Source organism: Mixophyes fleayi, chromosome 1 (genome assembly GCF_038048845.1).
Source record: "Mixophyes fleayi isolate aMixFle1 chromosome 1, aMixFle1.hap1, whole genome shotgun sequence".
Classification (NCBI taxonomy): Eukaryota; Metazoa; Chordata; class Amphibia; order Anura; family Limnodynastidae; genus Mixophyes; species Mixophyes fleayi.
Genome location: NC_134402.1, coordinates 282,228,439 through 282,241,008, shown reverse-complemented (window position 1 = coordinate 282,241,008; position 12,570 = coordinate 282,228,439). Strand labels below are relative to the sequence as shown.

The 12,570-nt window shown below is 31.2% G+C and overlaps 4 non-coding genes across 4 annotated transcripts; all 4 read right to left on the bottom strand.

Moving 5' to 3' along the window:
* Window positions 1-2,894: 2,894 nt before the first annotated feature.
* TRNAP-AGG (transfer RNA proline (anticodon AGG)) lies at window positions 2,895-2,966 on the bottom strand. The gene has a single exon. It is a non-coding gene; the product is annotated as a tRNA-Pro (tRNA).
* Window positions 2,967-5,862: 2,896 nt separating this feature from the next.
* TRNAP-AGG (transfer RNA proline (anticodon AGG)) lies at window positions 5,863-5,934 on the bottom strand. Its single transcript has one exon. It is a non-coding gene; the product is annotated as a tRNA-Pro (tRNA).
* A 917-nt stretch (window positions 5,935-6,851) lies between these two features.
* TRNAP-AGG (transfer RNA proline (anticodon AGG)) lies at window positions 6,852-6,923 on the bottom strand. Its single transcript has one exon. It is a non-coding gene; the product is annotated as a tRNA-Pro (tRNA).
* Window positions 6,924-10,807: 3,884 nt separating this feature from the next.
* On the bottom strand, window positions 10,808-10,879 carry TRNAP-AGG (transfer RNA proline (anticodon AGG)). Its single transcript has one exon. It is a non-coding gene; the product is annotated as a tRNA-Pro (tRNA).
* Window positions 10,880-12,570: the final 1,691 nt, after the last annotated feature.

Genomic DNA, 12,570 nt, shown 5'->3' with positions numbered 1-12,570 from the left:
TCAGAAGTAAAGATTTAAGTGCGTTTTTCGAATTTTTAAAAGCATAAAGAAGTAATTATTTTAAAAAATTTAATTCTGACAAAAAGAAACTTGTAAAGTATAGAAAATATTACCTTTAACTAGACATTTTACAATATAAACCCATTTCAATATTGCAATTTTATTATATATGATGCCTACAGTGTTTAGGTTTTTCTGGGGAATTTTCAGAGAATCTATCACACTCTATGAGAGAAGTACATTTTTAGACCAATAAGCAGCACAAGAGAACATGATTTAGCTGTGTTTTGTGTCAAAATGAGACTGTTCTTTAAATACACTCCAGGTCATCTACGTTGGAGAGATTTGTTTATCTGATATGGTTACATATGGTTGATTTTCTTACGAAGTATGCACTTATGAAAGTGTAAGTTTTTATTAATATAACATATCGTTGATGTTGAGATTTTTCTAAGCATTCACATCTGAAAATTTGAAAGCCAAGAATCACAGTACCTACAAAGTACCTACTCTTTATTAGTATCATATCTGTAAATAATAAAGACACTCAAACGAAAGACTTTATTTATTCATATCTTAAGTTAATATAGATTTATTTAGGAACACTACTGTCTTCTATAGAAAAGAAATGTACAAGTCATTGAAAATGTAACCATAGGAGTCACATTTTACTAAATTTACTCACTTGAAAATCATAAAGCCAAGATTCATAAGTACCTGCAAAGAATAGTCTCATTCAGTTTGGGCACATGAGACTTTTTGAAACATTAACAAAGAATCATCCCATTAATACATAGGGATTTTGTTTTGGACAATGTTATGAGAGCTATTTTCGGAAATTGACAAAATCTAACTTGAAATGGCTAGCTTTACTGAATCAACTAAAAACAATAAGATGAAAATGACAAGGAGTCATGGGCTCGTCCAGGATTTGAACCTGGGACCTGTCGCACCCTAAGCGAGAATCATACCCCTGGACCAACGAGCCATTCAGAAGCAAAAATTAAAGTGCGTTTTTCGAATTTTTAAAAGCAAAAAGAAGTAATTATTTTAAAAATGTAATTCTGCCAAAAAGAAACTTGCAAAGTATAGAAAATATTACCTTTAACTATCCATTTTACAATGTAAACCCATTTCAATATTGCAATTTTATTATATATGATGCCTACAGTGTTTGGGTTTTTCTGGGGAATATTCAGAGAATCTATCACACTATATGTGAGAAGTACGTTTTTAGACCAATAAGCAGCACAAGAGAACATGATTTAGCTGTGTTTTGTGTCAAAATGAGACTGTTCTTTAAATACACTCCAGGTGATCTACGATGGAGAGATTTGTTTATCTGATATGGTTACATATGGTTGATTTTCTTACGAAGTATGCACTTATGAAAGTGTAAGTTTTTATTAATATAACATATTGTTGATGTTGAGATTTTTCTAAGCATTCACATCTGAAAATTTGAAAGCCAAGAATCACAGTACCTACAAAGTACCTACTCTTTATTAGTATCATATCTGTAAATAATAAAGACACTCAAACGAAAGACTTTATTTATTCATATCTTAAGTTAATATAGATTTATTTAGGAACACTACTGTCTTCTATAGAAAAGAAATGTACAAGTCATTGAAAATGTAACCATAGGAGTCACATTTTACTAAATTTACTCACTTGAAAATCATAAAGCCAAGATTCATAAGTACCTGCAAAGAATAGTCTCATTCAGTTTGGGCACATGAGACTTTTTGAAACATTAACAAAGAATCATCCCATTAATACATAGGGATTTTGTTTTGGACAATGTTATGAGAGCTATTTTCGGAAATTGACAAAATCTAACTTGAAATGGCTAGCTTTACTGAATCAACTAAAAACAATAAGATGAAAATGACAAGGAGTCATGGGCTCGTCCAGGATTTGAACCTGGGACCTGTCGCACCCTAAGCGAGAATCATACCCCTGGACCAACGAGCCATTCAGAAGCAAAAATTAAAGTGCGTTTTTCGAATTTTTAAAAGCAAAAAGAAGTAATTATTTTAAAAATGTAATTCTGCCAAAAAGAAACTTGCAAAGTATAGAAAATATTACCTTTAACTATCCATTTTACAATGTAAACCCATTTCAATATTGCAATTTTATTATATATGATGCCTACAGTGTTTGGGTTTTTCTGGGGAATATTCAGAGAATCTATCACACTATATGTGAGAAGTACGTTTTTAGACCAATAAGCAGCACAAGAGAACATGATTTAGCTGTGTTTTGTGTCAAAATGAGACTGTTCTTTAAATACACTCCAGGTCATCTACGATGGAGAGATTTGTTTATCTGATATGGTTCCATATGGTTGATTTTCTTACGAAGTATGCACTTATGAAAGTGTAAGTTTTTATTAATATAACATATTGTTGATGTTGAGATTTTTCTAAGCATTCACATCTGAAAATTTGAAAGCCAAGAATCACAGTACCTACAAAGTACCTACTCTTTATTAGTATCATATCTGTAAATAATAAAGACACTCAAACGAAAGACTTTATTTATTCATATCTTAAGTTAATATAGATTTATTTAGGAACACTACTGTCTTCTATAGAAAAGAAATGTACAAGTCATTGAAAATGTAACCATAGGAGTCACATTTTACTAAATTTACTCACTTGAAAATCATAAAGCCAAGATTCATAAGTACCTGCAAAGAATAGTCTCATTCAGTTTGGGCACATGAGACTTTTTGAAACATTAACAAAGAATCATCCCATTAATACATAGGGATTTTGTTTTGGACAATGTTATGAGAGCTATTTTCGGAAATTGACAAAATCTAACTTGAAATGACTAGCTTTACTGAATCAACTAAAAACAATAAGATGAAAATGACAAGGAGTCATGGGCTCGTCCGGGATTTGAACCCGGGACCTCTCGCACCCTAAGCGAGAATCATACCCCTAGACCAACGAGCCATTCAGAAGCAAAGATTTAAGTGCGTTTTTTGAATTTTTAAAAGCATAAAGAAGTAATTATTTTAAAAAATTTAATTCTGACAAAAAGAAACTTGTAAAGTATAGAAAATATGCCCTTTAACTAGACATTTTACAATGTAAACCCATTTCAATATTGCAATTTTATTATATATGATGCCTACAGTGTTTGGGTTTTTCTGGGGAATAATCAGAGAATCTATCACACTCTATGTGAGAAGAACGTTTTTAGACCAATAAGCAACACAAGAGAACATGATTTAGCTGTGTTTTGTGTCAAAATGAGACTGTTCTTTAAATACACTCCAGGTCAACAACGTTGGAGAGATTTGTTTATCTGATATGGTTCCATATGGTTGATTTTCTTACGAAGTATGCACTTATGAAAGTGTAAGTTTTTATTAATATAACATATTGTTGATGTTGAGATTTTTCTAAGCATTCACATCTGAAAGTTTGAAAGCAAAGAATCACAGTACCTACAAAGTATCTACTCTTAATTAGTATCATATCTGTAAATATTAAAGACACTCAAAAGAAAGACTTTATTTATTCATATCTTAAGTTAATATAGATTTATTTAGGAACACTACTGTCTTCTATAGAAAAGAAATGTACAAGTCATCGAAAATGTAACCATAGGAGTCACATTTTACTAAATTTACTCACTTGAAAATCATAAAGCCAAGATTCATAAGTACCTGCAAAGAATAGTCTCATTCAGTTTGGGCACATGAGACTTTTTGAAACATTAACTAAGAATCATCCCATTAATACATAGGGATTTTGTTTTGGACAATGTTATGAGAGCTATTTTTGGAAATTGACAAAATCTAACTTCAAATGGCTAGCTTTACTGAATCAACTAAAAACAATAAGATGAAAATGACAAGGAGTCATGGGCTCGTCCAGGATATGAACCCGGGACCTCTTGCACCCTAAGCGCGAATCATACCCCTAGACCAACGAGCCATTCAGAAACAATATTTTAAGTGCGTTTTTCGAATTTTTAAAAGCAAAAAGAAGTAATTATTTTAAAAATGTAATTCTGACAAAAAGAAACTTGCAAAGTATAGAAAATATTAGCTTTAACTATCCATTTTACAATGTAAACCCATTTCAATATTGCAATTTTATTATATATGATGCCTACAGTGTTTGGGTTTTTCTGGGGAATATTCAGAGAATCTATCACACTCTATGTGAGAAGTACATTTTTAGACCAATAAGCAGCACAAGAGAACATGATTTAGCTGTGTTTTGTGTCAAAATGAGACTGTTCTTTAAATACACTCCAGGTCATCTACGTTGGAGAGATTTGTTTATCTGATATGGTTACATATGGTTGATTTTCTTACGAAGTATGCACTTATGAAAGTGTAAGTTTTTATTAATATAACATATTGTTGATGTTGAGATTTTTCTAAGCATTCACATCTGAAAGTTTGAAAGCAAAGAATCACAGTACCTACAAAGAATCTACTCTTAATTAGTATCATATCTGTAAATATTAAAGAAACTCAAAAGAAAGACTTTATTTATTCATATCTTAAGTTAATATAGATTTATTTAGGAACACTAAAGTCTTCTATAGAAAAGAAATGTACAAGTCATCGAAAATGTAACCATAGGAGTCACATTTTACTAAATTTACTCACTTGAAAATCATAAAGCCAAGATTCATAAGTACCTGCAAAGAATAGTCTCATTTAGTTTGGGCACATGAGACTTTTTGTAACATTAACAAAGAATCATCCCATTAATACATAGGGATTTTGTTTTGGACAATGTTATGAGAGCTATTTTCGGAAATTGACAAAATCTAACTTCAAATGGCTAGCTTTACTGAATCAACTAAAAACAATAAGATGAAAATGACAAGGAGTCATGGGCTCGTCCACGATTTGAACCTGGGACCTTTTGCACCCTAAGCGAGAATCATACCCCTAGACCAACGAGCCCTTCAGAAACAATATTTTAAGTGCGTTTTTCGAATTTTTAAAAGCAAAAAGAAGTAATTATTTTAAAAATGTAATTCTGCCAAAAAGAAACTTGTAAAGTATAGAAAATATTACCTTTAACTAGACATTTTACAATGTAAACCCATTTCAATATTGCAATTTTATTATATATGATGCCTACAGTGTTTGGGTTTTTCTGGGGAATAATAAGAGAATCTATCACACTCTATGTGAGAAGTACGTTTTTAGACCAATAAGCAGCATAAGAGAACATGATGTAGCTGTGTTTTGTGTCAAAATGAGACTGTTCTTTAAATACACTCCAGGTCATCTACGTTGGAGAGATTTGTTTATCTGATATGGTTTCATATGGTTGATTTTCTTACGAAGTATGCACTTATGAAAGTGTAAGTTTTTATTAATATAACATATTGTGTATGTTGAGATTTTTCTAAGCATTCACATCTGAAAATTTGAAAGCCAAGAATCACAGTACCTACAAAGTACCTACTCCTTATTAGTATCATATCTGTAAATACCAAAGACACTCAAAAGAAAGACTTTATTTATTCATATCTTAAGTTAATATAGATTTATTTAGGAACACTACTGTCTTCTATAGAAAAGAAATGTACAAGTCATCGAAAATGTAACCATAGGAGTCACATTTTACTAAATTTACTCACTTGAAAATCATAAAGCCAAGATTCATAAGTACCTGCAAAGAATAGTCTCATTCAGTTTGGGCACATGAGACTTTTTGAAACATTAACAAAGAATCATCCCATTAATACATAGGGATTTTGTTTTGGACAATGTTATGAGAGCTATTTTCGGAAATTGACAAAATCTAACTTGAAATGGCTAGCTTTACTGAATCAACTAAAAACAATAAGATGAAAATGACAAGGAGTCATGGGCTCGTCCAGGATTTGAACCCGGGACCTCTCGCACCCTAAGCGAGAATCATACCCCTAGACCAACAAGCCATTCAGAAGCAAAGATTTAAGTGCGTTTTTTGAATTTTTAAAAGCATAAAGAAGTAATTATTTTAAAAATGTAATTCTGCCAAAAAGAAACTTGTAAAGTATAGAAAATATTACCTTTAACTAGACATTTTACAATGTAAACCCATTTCAATATTGCAATTTTATTATATATGATGCCTACAGTGTTTGGGTTTTTCTGGGGAATAATCAGAGAATCTATCACACTCTATGTGAGAAATACGTTTTTAGACCAATAAGCAGCACAAGACAACATGATGTAGCTGTGTTTTGTGTCAAAATGAGACTGTTCTTTAAATACACTCCAGGTCATCTACGTTGGAGAGATTTGTTTATCTGATATGGTTACATATGGTTGATTTTCTTACGAAGTATGCACTTATGAAAGTGTAAGTTTTTATTAATATAACATATTGTTGATGTTGAGATTTTTCTAAGCATTCACATCTGAAAATTTGAAAGCCAAGAATCACAGTACCTACAAAGTACCTACTCTTTATTAGTATCATATCTGTAAATAATAAAGACACTCAAACGAAAGACTTTATTTATTCATATCTTAAGTTAATATAGATTTATTTAGGAACACTACTGTCTTCTATAGAAAAGAAATGTACAAGTCATCGAAAATGTAACCATAGTAGTCACATTTTACTAAATTTACTCACTAGAAAATCATAAAGCCAAGATTCATAAGTACCTGCAAAGAATAGTCTCATTCAGTTTGGGCACATGAGACTTTTTGAAACATTAACAAAGAATCATCCCATTAATACATAGGGATTTTGTTTTGGACAATGTTATGAGAGCTATTTTCGGAAATTGACAAAATCTAACTTGAAATGGCTAGCTTTACTGAATCAACTAAAAACAATAAGATGAAAATGACAAGGAGTCATGGGCTCGTCCAGGATTTGAACCCGGGACCTCTCGCACCCTAAGCGAGAATCATACCCCTAGACCAACAAGCCATTCGGAAGCAAAGATTTAAGTGCGTTTTTTGAATTTTTAAAAGCATAAAGAAGTAATTATTTTAAAAATGTAATTCTGCCAAAAAGAAACTTGTAAAGTATAGAAAATATTACCTTTAACTAGACATTTTACAATGTAAACCCATTTCAATATTGCAATTTTATTATATATGATGCCTACAGTGTTTGGGTTTTTCTGGGGAATAATCAGAGAATCTATCACACTCTATGTGAGAAGTACGTTTTTAGACCAATAAGCAGCACAAGAGAACATGATACAGCTGTGTTTTGTGTCAAAATGAGACTGTTCTTTAAATACACTCCAGGTCATCTACGTTGGAGAGATTTGTTTATCTGATATGGTTACATATGGTTGATTTTCTTACGAAGTATGCACTTATGAAAGTGTAAGTTTTTATTAATATAACATATTGTGTATGTTGAGATTTTTCTAAGCATTCACATCTGAAAATTTGAAAGCCAAGAATCACAGTACCTACAAAGTACCTACTCTTTATTAGTATCATATCTGTAAATAACAAAGACACTCAAAAGAAAGACTTTATTTATTCATATCTTAAATTAATATAGATTTATTTAGGAACACTACTGTCTTCTATAGAAAAGAAATGTGCAAGTCATTGAAAATGTAACCATAGTAGTCACATTTTACTAAATTTACTCACTTGAATGTCATAAAGCCAAGATTCATAAGTACCTGCAAAGAATAGTCTCATTCAGTTTGGGCACATGAGACTTTTTGAAACATTAACTAAGAATCATCCCATTAATACAAAGGGATTTTGTTTTGGACAATGTTATGAGAGCTTTTTTTGGAAATTGACAAAATCTAACTTCAAATGGCTAGCTTTACTGAATTAACTAAAAACAATAAGATGCAGATGACTATAAGTCATGGGCTTGTCCAGGATTTGAACCTGGGACCTGTTGCACCCTAAGTGAGAATCATACCCCTGGACCAACGAGCCACTCAGAAGCAAAAATTTAAGTGCATTTTTCGAATTTTTAAAAGCAAAAAGAAGTAATTATTTTAAAAATGTAATTCTGCCAAAAAGAAACTTGCAAAGTATAGAAAATATTAGCTTTAACTAGCCATTTTACAATGTAAACCCATTTCAATATTGCAATTTTATTATATATGATGCCTACAGTGTTTGGGTTTTTCTGGGGAATATTCAGAGAATCTATCACACTCTATGTGAGAAGTACATTTTTAGACCAATAAGCAGCACAAGAGAACATGATGTAGCTGTGTTTTGTGTCAAAATGAGACTGTTCTTTAAATACACTCCAGGTCATCTACGATGGAGAGATTTGTTTATCTGATATGGTTCCATATGGTTGATTTTCTTACGAAGTATGCACTTATGAAAGTGTAAGTTTTTATTAATATAACATATTGTTGATGTTGAGATTTTTCTAAGCATTCACATCTGAAAATTTGAAAGCCAAGAATCACAGTACCTACAAAGTACCTACTCTTTATTAGTATCATATCTGTAAATAATAAAGACACTCAAACGAAAGACTTTATTTATTCATATCTTAAGTTAATATAGATTTATTTAGGAACACTACTGTCTTCTATAGAAAAGAAATGTACAAGTCATTGAAAATGTAACCATAGGAGTCACATTTTACTAAATTTACTCACTTGAAAATCATAAAGCCAAGATTCATAAGTACCTGCAAAGAATAGTCTCATTCAGTTTGGGCACATGAGACTTTTTGAAACATTAACAAAGAATCATCCCATTAATACATAGGGATTTTGTTTTGGACAATGTTATGAGAGCTATTTTCGGAAATTGACAAAATCTAACTTGAAATGGCTAGCTTTACTGAATCAACTAAAAACAATAAGATGAAAATGACAAGGAGTCATGGGCTCGTCCAGGATATGAACCCGGGACCTCTTGCACCCTAAGCGAGAATCATACCCCTAGACCAACGAGCCATTCAGAAACAATATTTTAAGTGCGTTTTTCGAATTTTTAAAAGCAAAAAGAAGTAATTATTTTAAAAATGTAATTCTGACAAAAAGAAACTTGCAAAGTATAGAAAATATTAGCTTTAACTATCCATTTTACAATGTAAACCCATTTCAATATTGCAATTTTATTATATATGATGCCTACAGTGTTTGGGTTTTTCTGGGGAATATTCAGAGAATCTATCACACTCTATGTGAGAAGTACATTTTTAGACCAATAAGCAGCACAAGAGAACATGATTTAGCTGTGTTTTGTGTCAAAATGAGACTGTTCTTTAAATACACTCCAGGTCATCTACGTTGGAGAGATTTGTTTATCTGATATGGTTACATATGGTTGATTTTCTTACGAAGTATGCACTTATGAAAGTGTAAGTTTTTATTAATATAACATATTGTTGATGTTGAGATTTTTCTAAGCATTCACATCTGAAAGTTTGAAAGCAAAGAATCACAGTACCTACAAAGAATCTACTCTTAATTAGTATCATATCTGTAAATATTAAAGAAACTCAAAAGAAAGACTTTATTTATTCATATCTTAAGTTAATATAGATTTATTTAGGAACACTAAAGTCTTCTATAGAAAAGAAATGTACAAGTCATCGAAAATGTAACCATAGGAGTCACATTTTACTAAATTTACTCACTTGAAAATCATAAAGCCAAGATTCATAAGTACCTGCAAAGAATAGTCTCATTTAGTTTGGGCACATGAGACTTTTTGTAACATTAACAAAGAATCATCCCATTAATACATAGGGATTTTGTTTTGGACAATGTTATGAGAGCTATTTTCGGAAATTGACAAAATCTAACTTCAAATGGCTAGCTTTACTGAATCAACTAAAAACAATAAGATGAAAATGACAAGGAGTCATGGGCTCGTCCACGATTTGAACCTGGGACCTTTTGCACCCGAAGCGAGAATCATACCCCTAGACCAACGAGCCCTTCAGAAACAATATTTTAAGTGCGTTTTTCGAATTTTTAAAAGCAAAAAGAAGTAATTATTTTAAAAATGTAATTCTGCCAAAAAGAAACTTGTAAAGTATAGAAAATATTACCTTTAACTAGACATTTTACAATGTAAACCCATTTCAATATTGCAATTTTATTATATATGATGCCTACAGTGTTTGGGTTTTTCTGGGGAATAATCAGAGAATCTATCACACTCTATGTGAGAAATACGTTTTTAGACCAATAAGCAGCACAAGACAACATGATGTAGCTGTGTTTTGTGTCAAAATGAGACTGTTCTTTAAATACACTCCAGGTCATCTACGTTGGAGAGATTTGTTTATCTGATATGGTTACATATGGTTGATTTTCTTACGAAGTATGCACTTATGAAAGTGTAAGTTTTTATTAATATAACATATTGTTGATGTTGAGATTTTTCTAAGCATTCACATCTGAAAATTTGAAAGCCAAGAATCACAGTACCTACAAAGTACCTACTCTTTATTAGTATCATATCTGTAAATAATAAAGACACTCAAACGAAAGACTTTATTTATTCATATCTTAAGTTAATATAGATTTATTTAGGAACACTACTGTCTTCTATAGAAAAGAAATGTACAAGTCATCGAAAATGTAACCATAGTAGTCACATTTTACTAAATTTACTCACTAGAAAATCATAAAGCCAAGATTCATAAGTACCTGCAAAGAATAGTCTCATTCAGTTTGGGCACATGAGACTTTTTGAAACATTAACAAAGAATCATCCCATTAATACATAGGGATTTTGTTTTGGACAATGTTATGAGAGCTATTTTCGGAAATTGACAAAATCTAACTTGAAATGGCTAGCTTTACTGAATCAACTAAAAACAATAAGATGAAAATGACAAGGAGTCATGGGCTCGTCCAGGATTTGAACCCGGGACCTCTCGCACCCTAAGCGAGAATCATACCCCTAGACCAACAAGCCATTCGGAAGCAGAGATTTAAGTGCGTTTTTTGAATTTTTAAAAGCATAAAGAAGTAATTATTTTAAAAATGTAATTCTGCCAAAAAGAAACTTGTAAAGTATAGAAAATATTACCTTTAACTAGACATTTTACAATGTAAACCCATTTCAATATTGCAATTTTATTATATATGATGCCTACAGTGTTTGGGTTTTTCTGGGGAATAATCAGAGAATCTATCACACTCTATGTGAGAAGTACGTTTTTAGACCAATAAGCAGCACAAGAGAACATGATACAGCTGTGTTTTGTGTCAAAATGAGACTGTTCTTTAAATACACTCCAGGTCATCTACGTTGGAGAGATTTGTTTATCTGATATGGTTCCATATGGTTGATTTTCTTACGAAGTATGCACTTATGAAAGTGTAAGTTTTTATTAATATAACATATTGTGTATGTTGAGATTTTTCTAAGCATTCACATCTGAAAATTTGAAAGCCAAGAATCACAGTACCTACAAAGTACCTACTCTTTATTAGTATCATATCTGTAAATAACAAAGACACTCAAAAGAAAGACTTTATTTATTCATATCTTAAATTAATATAGATTTATTTAGGAACACTACTGTCTTCTATAGAAAAGAAATGTGCAAGTCATTGAAAATGTAACCATAGTAGTCACATTTTACTAAATTTACTCACTTGAATGTCATAAAGCCAAGATTCATAAGTACCTGCAAAGAATAGTCTCATTCAGTTTGGGCACATGAGACTTTTTGAAACATTAACTAAGAATCATCCCATTAATACAAAGGGATTTTGTTTTGGACAATGTTATGAGAGCTATTTTCGGAAATTGACAAAATCTAACTTGAAATGGCTAGCTTTACTGAATCAACTAAAAACAATAAGATGAAGATGACTATAAGTCATGGGCTTGTCTGGGATTTGAACCCGGGACCTCTCGCACCCTAAGCGAGAATCATACCCCTAGACCAACGAGCCATTCAGAAGTAAAGATTTAAGTGCGTTTTTCGAATTTTTAAAAGCATAAAGAAGTAATTATTTTAAAAAATTTAATTCTGACAAAAAGAAACTTGTAAAGTATAGAAAATATTACCTTTAACTAGACATTTTACAATATAAACCCATTTCAATATTGCAATTTTATTATATATGATGCCTACAGTGTTTAAGTTTTTCTGGGGAATATTCAGAGAATCTATCACACTCTATGAGAGAAGTACATTTTTAGACCAATAAGCAGCACAAGAGAACATGATTTAGCTGTGTTTTGTGTCAAAATGAGACTGTTCTTTAAATACACTCCAGGTCATCTACGTTGGAGAGATTTGTTTATCTGATATGGTTACATATGGTTGATTTTCTTACGAAGTATGCACTTATGAAAGTGTAAGTTTTTATTAATATAACATATCGTTGATGTTGAGATTTTTCTAAGCATTCACATCTGAAAATTTGAAAGCCAAGAATCACAGTACCTACAAAGTACCTACTCTTTATTAGTATCATATCTGTAAATAATAAAGACACTCAAACGAAAGACTTTATTTATTCATATCTTAAGTTAATATAGATTTATTTAGGAACACTACTGTCTTCTATAGAAAAGAAATGTACAAGTCATTGAAAATGTAACCATAGGAGTCACATTTTACTAAATTTACTCACTTGAAAATCATAAAG